The sequence below is a fragment of the Chionomys nivalis genome, chromosome X (assembly GCF_950005125.1).
Source record: "Chionomys nivalis chromosome X, mChiNiv1.1, whole genome shotgun sequence".
Taxonomy (NCBI): Eukaryota; Metazoa; Chordata; class Mammalia; order Rodentia; family Cricetidae; genus Chionomys; species Chionomys nivalis.
The window spans coordinates 41,240,369-41,255,177 of record NC_080112.1 but is presented as its reverse complement, the minus strand read 5'-3'; positions in this window follow the sequence as shown (position 1 = coordinate 41,255,177).

Below are 14,809 nucleotides of genomic sequence, written 5' to 3'. Positions count from 1 at the left end.
CTGTGCGTTTCATCCTAAAGCTTTCATGAAATTAATAACCTTTCAAAAGAACGCGATTATCTTTCAAAGTAAAGCTTGTACTGAGAAAAGGAACACTCATCTCAGTTCTAACAGTGCTTTCACACGTAGCAAACAACTGCTTGTCTTTACAAAAACGCATGTGCGTTTCTTACTAAAGCTTTCGTGAAATTAATAAACTTTCAAAAGAACGCGATGATCTTTCAAAGTAAAGCTTGTACTGAGAAAAGGAATACTCATCTCAGTTCTAACAGTGCTTTCACACGTAGCAAACAACTGCTTGTCTTTACAAAGAAACGCATGTGCGTTTCTTACTAAAGCTTTCGTGAAATTAATAAACTTTCAAAAGAACGCGATTATGTTTCAAATAAAAGCTTGTACTGAGAAAAGGAACACTCATCTCACTTCTAACAGTGCTTTCACATGTAGCAAACAACTACTTGTCTTTACAAAGAAACGCATGTGCGTTTCTTACTAAAGCTTTCGTGAAATTAATAAACTTTCAAAAGAACGCGATTATCTTTCAAAGTAAAGCTTGTACTGAGAGAAGGAACACTCATCTCAGTTCTAACAGTGCTTTCACACGTAGCAAATAACTGCTTGTCTTTACAAAGGAACGCATGTGCGTTTCATCCTATAGCTTTCGTGAAATTAATAAGCTTTCATAAGAACGCGATTATGTTTCAAAGAAAAGCTTGTACTGAGAAAAGGAGCACTCATTTCAGTTCTAACAGTGCTTTCACACGTATCAAACAACTGCTTGCCTTTACAAAGAAACGCCTGTGCGTTTCATCCTAAAGCTTTCATGAAATTAATAACCTTTCAAAAGAACGCGATTATCTTTCAAAGTAAAGCTTGTACTGAGAAAAGGAACACTCATCTCAGTTCTAACAGTGCTTTCACACGTAGTAAACAACTGCTTGTCTTTACAAAAACGCATGTGCGTTTCTTACTAAAGCTTTCGTGAAATTAATAAACTTTCAAAAGAACGCGATTATCTTTCAAATAAAAGCTTGTACTGAGAAAAGGAACACTCATCTCACTTCTAACAGTGCTTTCACATGTAGCAAACAACTGCTTGTCTTTACAAAGAAACGCATGTGCGTTTCTTACTAAAGCTTTCGTGAAATTAATAAACTTTCAAAAGAACGCGATTATCTTTCAAAGTGAAGCTTGTACTGACAGAAGGAACACTCATCTCAGTTCTAACAGTGCTTTCACACGTAGCAAATAACTGCTTGTCTTTACAAAGGAACGCATGTGCGTTTCATTATATAGCTTTCGTGAAATTAATAAGCTTTCATAAGAACGCGATTATGTTTCAAAGAAAAGCTTGTACTGAGAAAAGGAGCACTCATTTCAGTTCTAACAGTGCTTTCACACGTAGCAAACAACTGCTTGTCTTTACAAAGAAACGCATGTGCGTTTCTTACTAAATCTTTCGTGACATTAATAAACTTTTTAAAGAACGCGATTATCTTTCAAAGTAAAGCTTGTAATGAGAGAAGGAACACTCATCTCAGTTCTAACAGTGCTTTCACACGTAGTACACAACTGCTTGTCTTTACAAAGAAACGCATGTGCGTTTCTTCCTAAAGCTTTCGTGAAATTAATAAACCGTAAAAAGAACGCGATTATCTTTCAAAGTAAGGCTTTTACTAAGAAAAGGAACACTCATCTCAGTTCTAACAGTGCTTTCACATGTAGCAAACAACTGCTTGTCCTCACAAAGAAACGCATGTGCGTTTCTTCCTAAAGGTATCGTGAAATTAATAAACTTTCAAAAGAACGCGATTATCTTTCAAAATAAAACTTGTACTGAGAAAAGGAACACTCATCTCACTTCTAACAGTGCTTTCACACATAGCAAACAACTGCTTGTCTTTATAATGTAACGCATTAGTGTTTCTTACTAAAGCTTTCGTGAAATTAATAATCTTTCAAAAGAACGCGATTATCTTTCAAAGTAAAGCTTGTACTGAGAAAAGGAACACTCATCTCAGTTCTAACAGTTCTTTCACACGTAGCAAACAACTTCTTGTCTTTACAAAGAAACGCATGTGCGTTTCTTCCTAAAGCTTTCGTGAAATTAATAAACTTGCAAAGAACGCGATTATCTTTCAAAGTAAAGCATGTACTGAGAAAAAGAATACTTATCTCAGTTCTAACACTGCTTTCACACGTAGCAAACAACTCCTTGTCTTTACAAAGAAACGCATGTGCGTTTCTTACTAAAGCTTTCGTGACATTAATAAACTTTCAAAAGAACGCGATTATCTTTCAAAGTAAAGCTTGTACTGAGAAAAGGAACACTCATCTCAGTTCTAACAGTGCTTTCACACGTAGAAAACAACTGCTTGTCCTTACAAAGAAACTCATGTGCGTTTCTTCCTAAAGCTTTTGTGAAATTAATAAACTTTCAAAAGAACGCGATTATCTTTTAAAATAAAGCTTGTACTGAGAAAAGGATCACTCATCTCAGTTCTAACAGTGCTTTCACACGTAGCAAACAAGTGCTTGTCTTTATAATGTGACGCATTCGTGTTTCTTACTAAAGCTTTCCTGAAATAAATAATCTTTCAAAAGAACGCGATAACCTTTCAAAGGAAAGCTTGTAACGAGAAAAACAACACTGATTTCAGTTCTAAGAGTGCTTTCACACGTATCAAACAACTGCTTGTCTTTACAAAGAAACGCATGTGCGTTTCTTACTAAATCTTTCGTGACATTAATAAACTTTTTAAAGAACGCGATTATCTTTCAAAGTAAAGCTTGTAATGAGAGAAGGAACACTCATCTCAGTTCTAACAGTGCTTTCACACATAGCACACAACTGCTTGTCTTTACAAAGAAACGCATGTGCGTTTCATCCTAAAGCTTTCGTGAAATTAATAAACCGTAATAAGAACGCGATTATCTTTCAAAGTAAAGCTTGTACTAAGAAAAGGAACACTCATCTCAGTTCTAACAGTGCTTTCACATGTAGCAAACAACTGCTTGTCCTTACAAAGAAACGCATGTGCGTTTCTTCCTAAAGCTATCGTGAAATTAATAAACTTTCAAAAGAACGCGATTATCTTTCAAAATAAAACTTGTACTGAGAAAAGGAACACTCATCTCACTTCTAACAGTGCTTTCACACATAGCAAACAACTGCTTGTCTTTATAATGTAACGCATTAGTGTTTCTTACTAAAGCTTTCGTGAAATTAATAATCTTTCAAAAGAACGCGATTATCTTTCAAAGTAAAGCTTGTACTGAGAAAAGGAACACTCATCTCAGTTCTAACAGTTCTTTCACACGTAGCAAACAACTGCTTGTCTTTACAAAGAAACGCATGTGCGTTTCTTCCTAAAGCTTTCGTGAAATTAATAAACTTGCAAAGAACGCGATTATCTTTCAAAGTAAAGCATGTACTGAGAAAAAGAATACTTATCTCAGTTCTAACACTGCTTTCACACGTAGCAAACAACTGCTTGTCTTTACAAAGAAACGCATGTGCGTTTCTTACTAAAGCTTTCGTGACATTAATAACCTTTCAAAAGAACGCGATTATCTTTCAAAGTAAAGCTTGTACTGAGAAAAGGAACACTCATCTCAGTTCTAACAGTGCTTTCACACATAAGAAACAACTGCTTGTCTTTACAAAGAAACGCATGTGCGTTTCTCACTAAAGCTTTCGTGAAATTAATAAACTTTCAAAAGAACGCGATTATCTTTCAAAGAAAAACTTGTATTGAGAAAAGGATCACTCATCACAGTTCTAAAAGTCCTTTCACACGTAGCAAACAACTGCTTGTCTTTACAAGAAACGCATGTGCGTTTCTTACTAAAGCATTCGTGACATTAATAAACTTTCAAAAGAACGTGATTATCTTTCAAAGTAAAGCTTGTACTGAGAAAAGGAACACTCATCTCAGTTCTAACAGTGCTTTCACACGTAGCAAACAACTGCTTGCCTTTACAAAGAAACGCCTGTGCGTTTCATCCTAAAGCTTTCATGAAATTAATAACCTTTCAAAAGAACGCGATTATCTTTCAAAGTAAAGCTTGTACTGAGAAAAGGAACACTCATCTCAGTTCTAACAGTGCTTTCACACGTAGCAAACAACTGCTTGTCTTTACAAAAACGCATGTGCGTTTCTTACTAAAGCTTTCGTGAAATTAATAAACTTTCAAAAGAACGCGATGATCTTTCAAAGTAAAGCTTGTACTGAGAAAAGGAATACTCATCTCAGTTCTAACAGTGCTTTCACACGTAGCAAACAACTGCTTGTCTTTACAAAGAAACGCATGTGCGTTTCTTACTAAAGCTTTCGTGAAATTAATAAACTTTCAAAAGAACGCGATTATGTTTCAAATAAAAGCTTGTACTGAGAAAAGGAACACTCATCTCACTTCTAACAGTGCTTTCACATGTAGCAAACAACTACTTGTCTTTACAAAGAAACGCATGTGCGTTTCTTACTAAAGCTTTCGTGAAATTAATAAACTTTCAAAAGAACGCGATTATCTTTCAAAGTAAAGCTTGTACTGAGAGAAGGAACACTCATCTCAGTTCTAACAGTGCTTTCACACGTAGCAAATAACTGCTTGTCTTTACAAAGGAACGCATGTGCGTTTCATCCTATAGCTTTCGTGAAATTAATAAGCTTTCATAAGAACGCGATTATGTTTCAAAGAAAAGCTTGTACTGAGAAAAGGAGCACTCATTTCAGTTCTAACAGTGCTTTCACACGTATCAAACAACTGCTTGCCTTTACAAAGAAACGCCTGTGCGTTTCATCCTAAAGCTTTCATGAAATTAATAACCTTTCAAAAGAACGCGATTATCTTTCAAAGTAAAGCTTGTACTGAGAAAAGGAACACTCATCTCAGTTCTAACAGTGCTTTCACACGTAGTAAACAACTGCTTGTCTTTACAAAAAGGCATGTGCGTTTCTTACTAAAGCTTTCGTGAAATTAATAAGCTTTCATAAGAACGCGATTATGTTTCAAAGAAAAGCTTGTACTGAGAAAAGGAGCACTCATTTCAGTTCTAACAGTGCTTTCACACGTAGCAAACAACTGCTTGCCTTTACAAAGAAACGCCTGTGCGTTTCATCCTAAAGCTTTCATGAAATTAATAACCTTTCAAAAGAACGCGATTATCTTTCAAAGTAAAGCTTGTACTGAGAAAAGGAACACTCATCTCAGTTCTAACAGTGCTTTCACACGTAGTAAACAACTGCTTGTCTTTACAAAAACGCATGTGCGTTTCTTACTAAAGCTTTCGTGAAATTAATAAACTTTCAAAAGAACGCGATGATCTTTCAAAGTAAAGCTTGTACTGAGAAAAGGAATACTCATCTCAGTTCTAACAGTGCTTTCACACGTAGCAAACAACTGCTTGTCTTTACAAAGAAACGCATGTGCGTTTCTTACTAAAGCTTTCGTGAAATTAATAAACTTTCAAAAGAACGCGATTATGTTTCAAATAAAAGCTTGTACTGAGAAAAGGAACACTCATCTCACTTCTAACAGTGCTTTCACATGTAGCAAACAACTGCTTGTCTTTATAATGTAACGCATTAGTGTTTCTTACTAAAGCTTTCGTGAAATTAATAATCTTTCAAAAGAACGCGATTATCTTTCAAAGTAAAGCTTGTACTGAGAAAAGGAACACTCATCTCAGTTCTAACAGTTCTTTCACAAGTAGCAAACAACTGCTTGTCTTTACAAAGAAACGCATGTGCGTTTCTTCCTAAAGCTTTCGTGAAATTAATAAACTTTCAAAAGAACGCGATTACCTTTCAAAGTAAAGCTTGTACTGAGAAAAGGAACACTCATCTCAGTTCTAACAGTGCTTTCACACATAAGAAACAACTGCTTGTCTTTACAAAGAAACGCATGTGCGTTTCTCACTAAAGCTTTCGTGAAATTAATAAACTTTCAAAAGAACGCGATTATCTTTCAAAGAAAAACTTGTATTGAGAAAAGGATCACTCATCACAGTTCTAAAAGTGCTTTCACACGTAGCAAACAACTGCTTGTCTTTACAAGAAACGCATGTGCGTTTCTTACTAAAGCATTCGTGACATTAATAAACTTTCAAAAGAACGTGATTATCTTTCAAAGTAAAGCTTGTACTGAGAAAAGGAACACTCATCTCAGTTCTAACAGTGCTTTCACACGTAGCAAACAACTGCTTGCCTTTACAAAGAAACGCCTGTGCGTTTCATCCTAAAGCTTTCATGAAATTAATAACCTTTCAAAAGAACGCGATTATCTTTCAAAGTAAAGCTTGTACTGAGAAAAGGAACACTCATCTCAGTTCTAACAGTGCTTTCACACGTAGCAAACAACTGCTTGTCTTTACAAAAACGCATGTGCGTTTCTTACTAAAGCTTTCGTGAAATTAATAAACTTTCAAAAGAACGCGATGATCTTTCAAAGTAAAGCTTGTACTGAGAAAAGGAATACTCATCTCAGTTCTAACAGTGCTTTCACACGTAGCAAACAACTGCTTGTCTTTACAAAGAAACGCATGTGCGTTTCTTACTAAAGCTTTCGTGAAATTAATAAACTTTCAAAAGAACGCGATTATGTTTCAAATAAAAGCTTGTACTGAGAAAAGGAACACTCATCTCACTTCTAACAGTGCTTTCACATGTAGCAAACAACTACTTGTCTTTACAAAGAAACGCATGTGCGTTTCTTACTAAAGCTTTCGTGAAATTAATAAACTTTCAAAAGAACGCGATTATCTTTCAAAGTAAAGCTTGTACTGAGAGAAGGAACACTCATCTCAGTTCTAACAGTGCTTTCACACGTAGCAAATAACTGCTTGTCTTTACAAAGGAACGCATGTGCGTTTCATCCTATAGCTTTCGTGAAATTAATAAGCTTTCATAAGAACGCGATTATGTTTCAAAGAAAAGCTTGTACTGAGAAAAGGAGCACTCATTTCAGTTCTAACAGTGCTTTCACACGTATCAAACAACTGCTTGCCTTTACAAAGAAACGCCTGTGCGTTTCATCCTAAAGCTTTCATGAAATTAATAACCTTTCAAAAGAACGCGATTATCTTTCAAAGTAAAGCTTGTACTGAGAAAAGGAACACTCATCTCAGTTCTAACAGTGCTTTCACACGTAGTAAACAACTGCTTGTCTTTACAAAAAGGCATGTGCGTTTCTTACTAAAGCTTTCGTGAAATTAATAAGCTTTCATAAGAACGCGATTATGTTTCAAAGAAAAGCTTGTACTGAGAAAAGGAGCACTCATTTCAGTTCTAACAGTGCTTTCACACGTAGCAAACAACTGCTTGCCTTTACAAAGAAACGCCTGTGCGTTTCATCCTAAAGCTTTCATGAAATTAATAACCTTTCAAAAGAACGCGATTATCTTTCAAAGTAAAGCTTGTACTGAGAAAAGGAACACTCATCTCAGTTCTAACAGTGCTTTCACACGTAGTAAACAACTGCTTGTCTTTACAAAAACGCATGTGCGTTTCTTACTAAAGCTTTCGTGAAATTAATAAACTTTCAAAAGAACGCGATGATCTTTCAAAGTAAAGCTTGTACTGAGAAAAGGAATACTCATCTCAGTTCTAACAGTGCTTTCACACGTAGCAAACAACTGCTTGTCTTTACAAAGAAACGCATGTGCGTTTCTTACTAAAGCTTTCGTGAAATTAATAAACTTTCAAAAGAACGCGATTATGTTTCAAATAAAAGCTTGTACTGAGAAAAGGAACACTCATCTCACTTCTAACAGTGCTTTCACATGTAGCAAACAACTGCTTGTCTTTATAATGTAACGCATTAGTGTTTCTTACTAAAGCTTTCGTGAAATTAATAATCTTTCAAAAGAACGCGATTATCTTTCAAAGTAAAGCTTGTACTGAGAAAAGGAACACTCATCTCAGTTCTAACAGTTCTTTCACAAGTAGCAAACAACTGCTTGTCTTTACAAAGAAACGCATGTGCGTTTCTTCCTAAAGCTTTCGTGAAATTAATAAACTTTCAAAAGAACGCGATTACCTTTCAAAGTAAAGCTTGTACTGAGAAAAGGAACACTCATCTCAGTTCTAACAGTGCTTTCACACGTAGAAAACAACTGCTTGTCCTTACAAAGAAACTCATGTGCGTTTCTTCCTAAAGCTTTCGTGAAGTTAATAAACTTTCAAAAGAACGCGATTATCTTTTAAAATAAAGCTTGTACTGAGAAAAGGAACACCCATCTCAGTTCTAACAGTGCTTTCACACGTAGCAAACAACTGCTTGTCTTTATAATGTGACGCATTCCTGTTTCTTACTAAAGCTTTCCTGAAATAATCTTTCAAAAGAACGCGATTATCTTTCAAAATAAAACTTGTACTGAGAAAAGGAACACTCATCTCACTTCTAACAGTGCTTTCACACATAGCAAACAACTGTCTTTATAATGTAACGCATTATTGTTTCTTACTAAAGCTTTCGTGAAATTAATAATCTTTCAAAAGAACGCGATTATCTTTCAAAGTAAAGCTTGTACTGAGAAAAGGAACACACATCTCAGTTCTAACAGTGCTTTCACACGTAGCAAACAACTGCTTGCCTTTACAAAGAAACGCATTTGCGTTTCATCCTAAAGCTTTCATGAAATTAATAACCTTTCAAAAGAACGCGATTATCTTTCAAAGTAAAGCTTGTACTGAGAAAAGGAACACTCATCTCAGTTCTAACAGTGCTTTCACACGTAGCAAACAACTGCTTGTCTTTACAAAAACGCATGTGCGTTTCTTACTAAAGCTTTCGTGAAATTAATAAACTTTCAAAAGAACGCGATGATCTTTCAAAGTAAAGCTTGTACTGAGAAAAGGAATACTCATCTCAGTTCTAACAGTGCTTTCACACGTAGCAAACAACTGCTTGCCTTTACAAAGAAACGCATGGGCGTTTCATCCTTAAGCTTTCGTGAAATTAATAATCTTTCAAGAGAACACGATTATCTTTCAAAGTAAGGCTTGTACTGTGAGAAGGAACACTCATCTCAGTTCTAACAGTGCTTTCACACGTAGCAAACAAGTGCTTGTCTTTATAATGTGACGCATTCGTGTTTCTTACTAAAGCTTTCCTGAAATAAATAATCTTTCAAAAGAACGCGATTATCTTTCAAAGTAAAGCATGTACTGAGAAAAAGAATACTTATCTCAGTTCTAACACTGCTTTCTCACGTAGCAAACAACTGCTTGTCTTTACAAAGAAACGCATGTGCGTTTCTTACTAAAGCTTTCGTGACATTAATAAACTTTCAAAAGAACGCGATTATCTTTCAAAGTAAAGCTTGTACTGAGAAAAGGAACACTCATCTCAGTTCTAACAGTGCTTTCACACATAGGAAACAACTGCTTGTCTTTACAAAGAAACGCATGTACGTTTCTCACTAAAGCTTTCGTGAAATTAATAAACTTTCAAAAGAACGCGATTATCTTTCAAAGAAAAACTTGTATTGAGAAAAGGATCACTCATCACAGTTCTAATGTGATAAGTGCCTTCACACGTAGCAAACAACTGCTTGTCTTTACAAGAAACGCAAGTGCGTTTCTTACTAAAGCATTCGTGACATTAATAAACTTTCAAAAGAACGCGATTATCTTTCAAAGTAAAGCTTGTACTGAGAAAAGGAACACTCATCTCAGTTCTAACAGTGCTTTCACATGTAGCAAACAACTGCTTGCCTTTACAAAGAAACGCCTGTGCGTTTCATCCTAAAGCTTTCGTGAAATTAATAAGCTTTCATAAGAACGCGTTTATGTTTCAAAGAAAAGCTTGTACTGAGAAAAGGAGCACTCATTTCAGTTCTAACAGTGCTTTCACACGTAGCAAACAACTGCTTGTCTTTACAAAGAAACGCATGTGCGTTTCTTACTAAATCTTTCGTGACATTAAATAAACTTTTTAAAGAACGCGATTATCTTTCAAAGTAAAGCTTGTAATGAGAGAAGGAACACTCATCTCAGTTCTAACAGTGCTTTCACACGTATCAAACAACTGCTTGCCTTTACAAAGAAACGCATGTGCGTTTCGTCCTAAAGCTTTCGTGAAATTAATAAACCGTAAAAAGAACGCGATTATCTTTCAAAGTAAAGCTTATACTAAGAAAAGGAACACTCATCTCAGTTCTAACAGTGCTTTCACATGTAGCAAACAACTGCTTGTCCTTACAAAGAAACGCATGTGCGTTTCTTCCTAAAGCTATCGTGAAATTAATAAACTTTCAAAAGAACGCGATTATCTTTCAAAATAAAACTTGTACTGAGAAAAGGAACACTCATCTCACTTCTAACAGTGCTTTCACACATAGCAAACAACTGCTTGTCTTTATAATGTAACGCATTATTGTTTCTTACTAAAGCTTTCGTGAAATTAATAATCTTTCAAAAGAACCCGATTATCTTTCAAAGTAAAGCTTGTACTGAGAAAAGGAACACTCATCTCAGTTCTAACAGTGCTTTCACACGTAGAAAACAACTGCTTGTCCTTACAAAGAAACTCATGTGCGTTTCTTCCTAAAGCTTTTGTGAAATTAATAAACTTTCAAAAAACGCGATTATCTTTTAAAATAAAGCTTGTACTGAGAAAAGGATCACTCATCTCAGTTCTAACAGTGCTTTCACACGTAGCAAACAAGTGCTTGTCTTTATAATGTGACGCATTCGTGTTTCTTACTAAAGCTTTCCTGAAATAAATAATCTTTCAAAAGAACGCGATAACCTTTCAAAGGAAAGCTTGTAAGGAGAAAAACAACACTGATCTCAGTTCTAAGAGTGCTTTCACACGTATCAAACAACTGCTTGTCTTTACAAAGAAACGCATGTGCGTTTCTTACTAAATCTTTCGTGACATTAATAAACTTTTTAAAGAACGCGATTATCTTTCTAAGTAAAGCTTGTAATGAGAGAAGGAACACTCATCTCAGTTCTAACAGTGCTTTCACACATAGCACACAACTGCTTGTCTTTACAAAGAAACGCATGTGCGTTTCATCCTAAAGCTTTCGTGAAATTAATAAACCGTAAAAAGAACGCGATTATCTTTCAAAGTAAAGCTTGTACTAAGAAAAGGAACACTCATCTCAGTTCTAACAGTGCTTTCACATGTAGCAAACAACTGCTTGTCCTTACAAAGAAACGCATGTGCGTTTCTTCCTAAAGCTATCGTGAAATTAATAAACTTTCAAAAGAACGCGATTATCTTTCAAAATAAAACTTGTACTGAGAAAAGGAACACTCATCTCACTTCTAACAGTGCTTTCACACGTAGTAAACAACTGCTTGTCTTTACAAAAACGCATGTGCGTTTCTTACTAAAGCTTTCGTGAAATTAATAAACTTTCAAAAGAACGCGATGATCTTTCAAAGTAAAGCTTGTACTGAGAAAAGGAATACTCATCTCAGTTCTAACAGTGCTTTCACACGTAGCAAACAACTGCTTGTCTTTACAAAGAAACGCATGTGCGTTTCTTACTAAAGCTTTCGTGAAATTAATAAACTTTCAAAAGAACGCGATTATGTTTCAAATAAAAGCTTGTACTGAGAAAAGGAACACTCATCTCACTTCTAACAGTGCTTTCACATGTAGCAAACAACTGCTTGTCTTTATAATGTAACGCATTAGTGTTTCTTACTAAAGCTTTCGTGAAATTAATAATCTTTCAAAAGAACGCGATTATCTTTCAAAGTAAAGCTTGTACTGAGAAAAGGAACACTCATCTCAGTTCTAACAGTTCTTTCACAAGTAGCAAACAACTGCTTGTCTTTACAAAGAAACGCATGTGCGTTTCTTCCTAAAGCTTTCGTGAAATTAATAAACTTTCAAAAGAACGCGATTACCTTTCAAAGTAAAGCTTGTACTGAGAAAAGGAACACTCATCTCAGTTCTAACAGTGCTTTCACACGTAGAAAACAACTGCTTGTCCTTACAAAGAAACTCATGTGCGTTTCTTCCTAAAGCTTTCGTGAAGTTAATAAACTTTCAAAAGAACGCGATTATCTTTTAAAATAAAGCTTGTACTGAGAAAAGGAACACCCATCTCAGTTCTAACAGTGCTTTCACACGTAGCAAACAACTGCTTGTCTTTATAATGTGACGCATTCCTGTTTCTTACTAAAGCTTTCCTGAAATAATCTTTCAAAAGAACGCGATTATCTTTCAAAATAAAACTTGTACTGAGAAAAGGAACACTCATCTCACTTCTAACAGTGCTTTCACACATAGCAAACAACTGTCTTTATAATGTAACGCATTATTGTTTCTTACTAAAGCTTTCGTGAAATTAATAATCTTTCAAAAGAACGCGATTATCTTTCAAAGTAAAGCTTGTACTGAGAAAAGGAACACACATCTCAGTTCTAACAGTGCTTTCACACGTAGCAAACAACTGCTTGCCTTTACAAAGAAACGCATTTGCGTTTCATCCTAAAGCTTTCATGAAATTAATAACCTTTCAAAAGAACGCGATTATCTTTCAAAGTAAAGCTTGTACTGAGAAAAGGAACACTCATCTCAGTTCTAACAGTGCTTTCACACGTAGCAAACAACTGCTTGTCTTTACAAAAACGCATGTGCGTTTCTTACTAAAGCTTTCGTGAAATTAATAAACTTTCAAAAGAACGCGATGATCTTTCAAAGTAAAGCTTGTACTGAGAAAAGGAATACTCATCTCAGTTCTAACAGTGCTTTCACACGTAGCAAACAACTGCTTGTCTTTACAAAGAAACGCATGTGCGTTTCTTACTAAAGCTTTCGTGAAATTAATAAACTTTCAAAAGAACGCGATTATGTTTCAAATAAAAGCTTGTACTGAGAAAAGGAACACTCATCTCACTTCTAACAGTGCTTTCACACGTAGCAAACAACTGCTTGCCTTTACAAAGAAACGCATGGGCGTTTCATCCTTAAGCTTTCGTGAAATTAATAATCTTTCAAGAGAACACGATTATCTTTCAAAGTAAGGCTTGTACTGTGAGAAGGAACACTCATCTCAGTTCTAACAGTGCTTTCACACGTAGCAAACAAGTGCTTGTCTTTATAATGTGACGCATTCGTGTTTCTTACTAAAGCTTTCCTGAAATAAATAATCTTTCAAAAGAACGCGATTATCTTTCAAAGTAAAGCATGTACTGAGAAAAAGAATACTTATCTCAGTTCTAACACTGCTTTCTCACGTAGCAAACAACTGCTTGTCTTTACAAAGAAACGCATGTGCGTTTCTTACTAAAGCTTTCGTGACATTAATAAACTTTCAAAAGAACGCGATTATCTTTCAAAGTAAAGCTTGTACTGAGAAAAGGAACACTCATCTCAGTTCTAACAGTGCTTTCACACATAGGAAACAACTGCTTGTCTTTACAAAGAAACGCATGTACGTTTCTCACTAAAGCTTTCGTGAAATTAATAAACTTTCAAAAGAACGCGATTATCTTTCAAAGAAAAACTTGTATTGAGAAAAGGATCACTCATCACAGTTCTAATGTGATAAGTGCCTTCACACGTAGCAAACAACTGCTTGTCTTTACAAGAAACGCAAGTGCGTTTCTTACTAAAGCATTCGTGACATTAATAAACTTTCAAAAGAACGCGATTATCTTTCAAAGTAAAGCTTGTACTGAGAAAAGGAACACTCATCTCAGTTCTAACAGTGCTTTCACATGTAGCAAACAACTGCTTGCCTTTACAAAGAAACGCCTGTGCGTTTCATCCTAAAGCTTTCGTGAAATTAATAAGCTTTCATAAGAACGCGTTTATGTTTCAAAGAAAAGCTTGTACTGAGAAAAGGAGCACTCATTTCAGTTCTAACAGTGCTTTCACACGTAGCAAACAACTGCTTGTCTTTACAAAGAAACGCATGTGCGTTTCTTACTAAATCTTTCGTGACATTAAATAAACTTTTTAAAGAACGCGATTATCTTTCAAAGTAAAGCTTGTAATGAGAGAAGGAACACTCATCTCAGTTCTAACAGTGCTTTCACACGTATCAAACAACTGCTTGCCTTTACAAAGAAACGCATGTGCGTTTCGTCCTAAAGCTTTCGTGAAATTAATAAACCGTAAAAAGAACGCGATTATCTTTCAAAGTAAAGCTTATACTAAGAAAAGGAACACTCATCTCAGTTCTAACAGTGCTTTCACATGTAGCAAACAACTGCTTGTCCTTACAAAGAAACGCATGTGCGTTTCTTCCTAAAGCTATCGTGAAATTAATAAACTTTCAAAAGAACGCGATTATCTTTCAAAATAAAACTTGTACTGAGAAAAGGAACACTCATCTCACTTCTAACAGTGCTTTCACACATAGCAAACAACTGCTTGTCTTTATAATGTAACGCATTATTGTTTCTTACTAAAGCTTTCGTGAAATTAATAATCTTTCAAAAGAACCCGATTATCTTTCAAAGTAAAGCTTGTACTGAGAAAAGGAACACTCATCTCAGTTCTAACAGTGCTTTCACACGTAGAAAACAACTGCTTGTCCTTACAAAGAAACTCATGTGCGTTTCTTCCTAAAGCTTTTGTGAAATTAATAAACTTTCAAAAAACGCGATTATCTTTTAAAATAAAGCTTGTACTGAGAAAAGGATCACTCATCTCAGTTCTAACAGTGCTTTCACACGTAGCAAACAAGTGCTTGTCTTTATAATGTGACGCATTCGTGTTTCTTACTAAAGCTTTCCTGAAATAAATAATCTTTCAAAAGAACGCGATAACCTTTCAAAGGAAAGCTTGTAAGGAGAAAAACAACACTGATCTCAGTTCTAAGAGTGCTTTC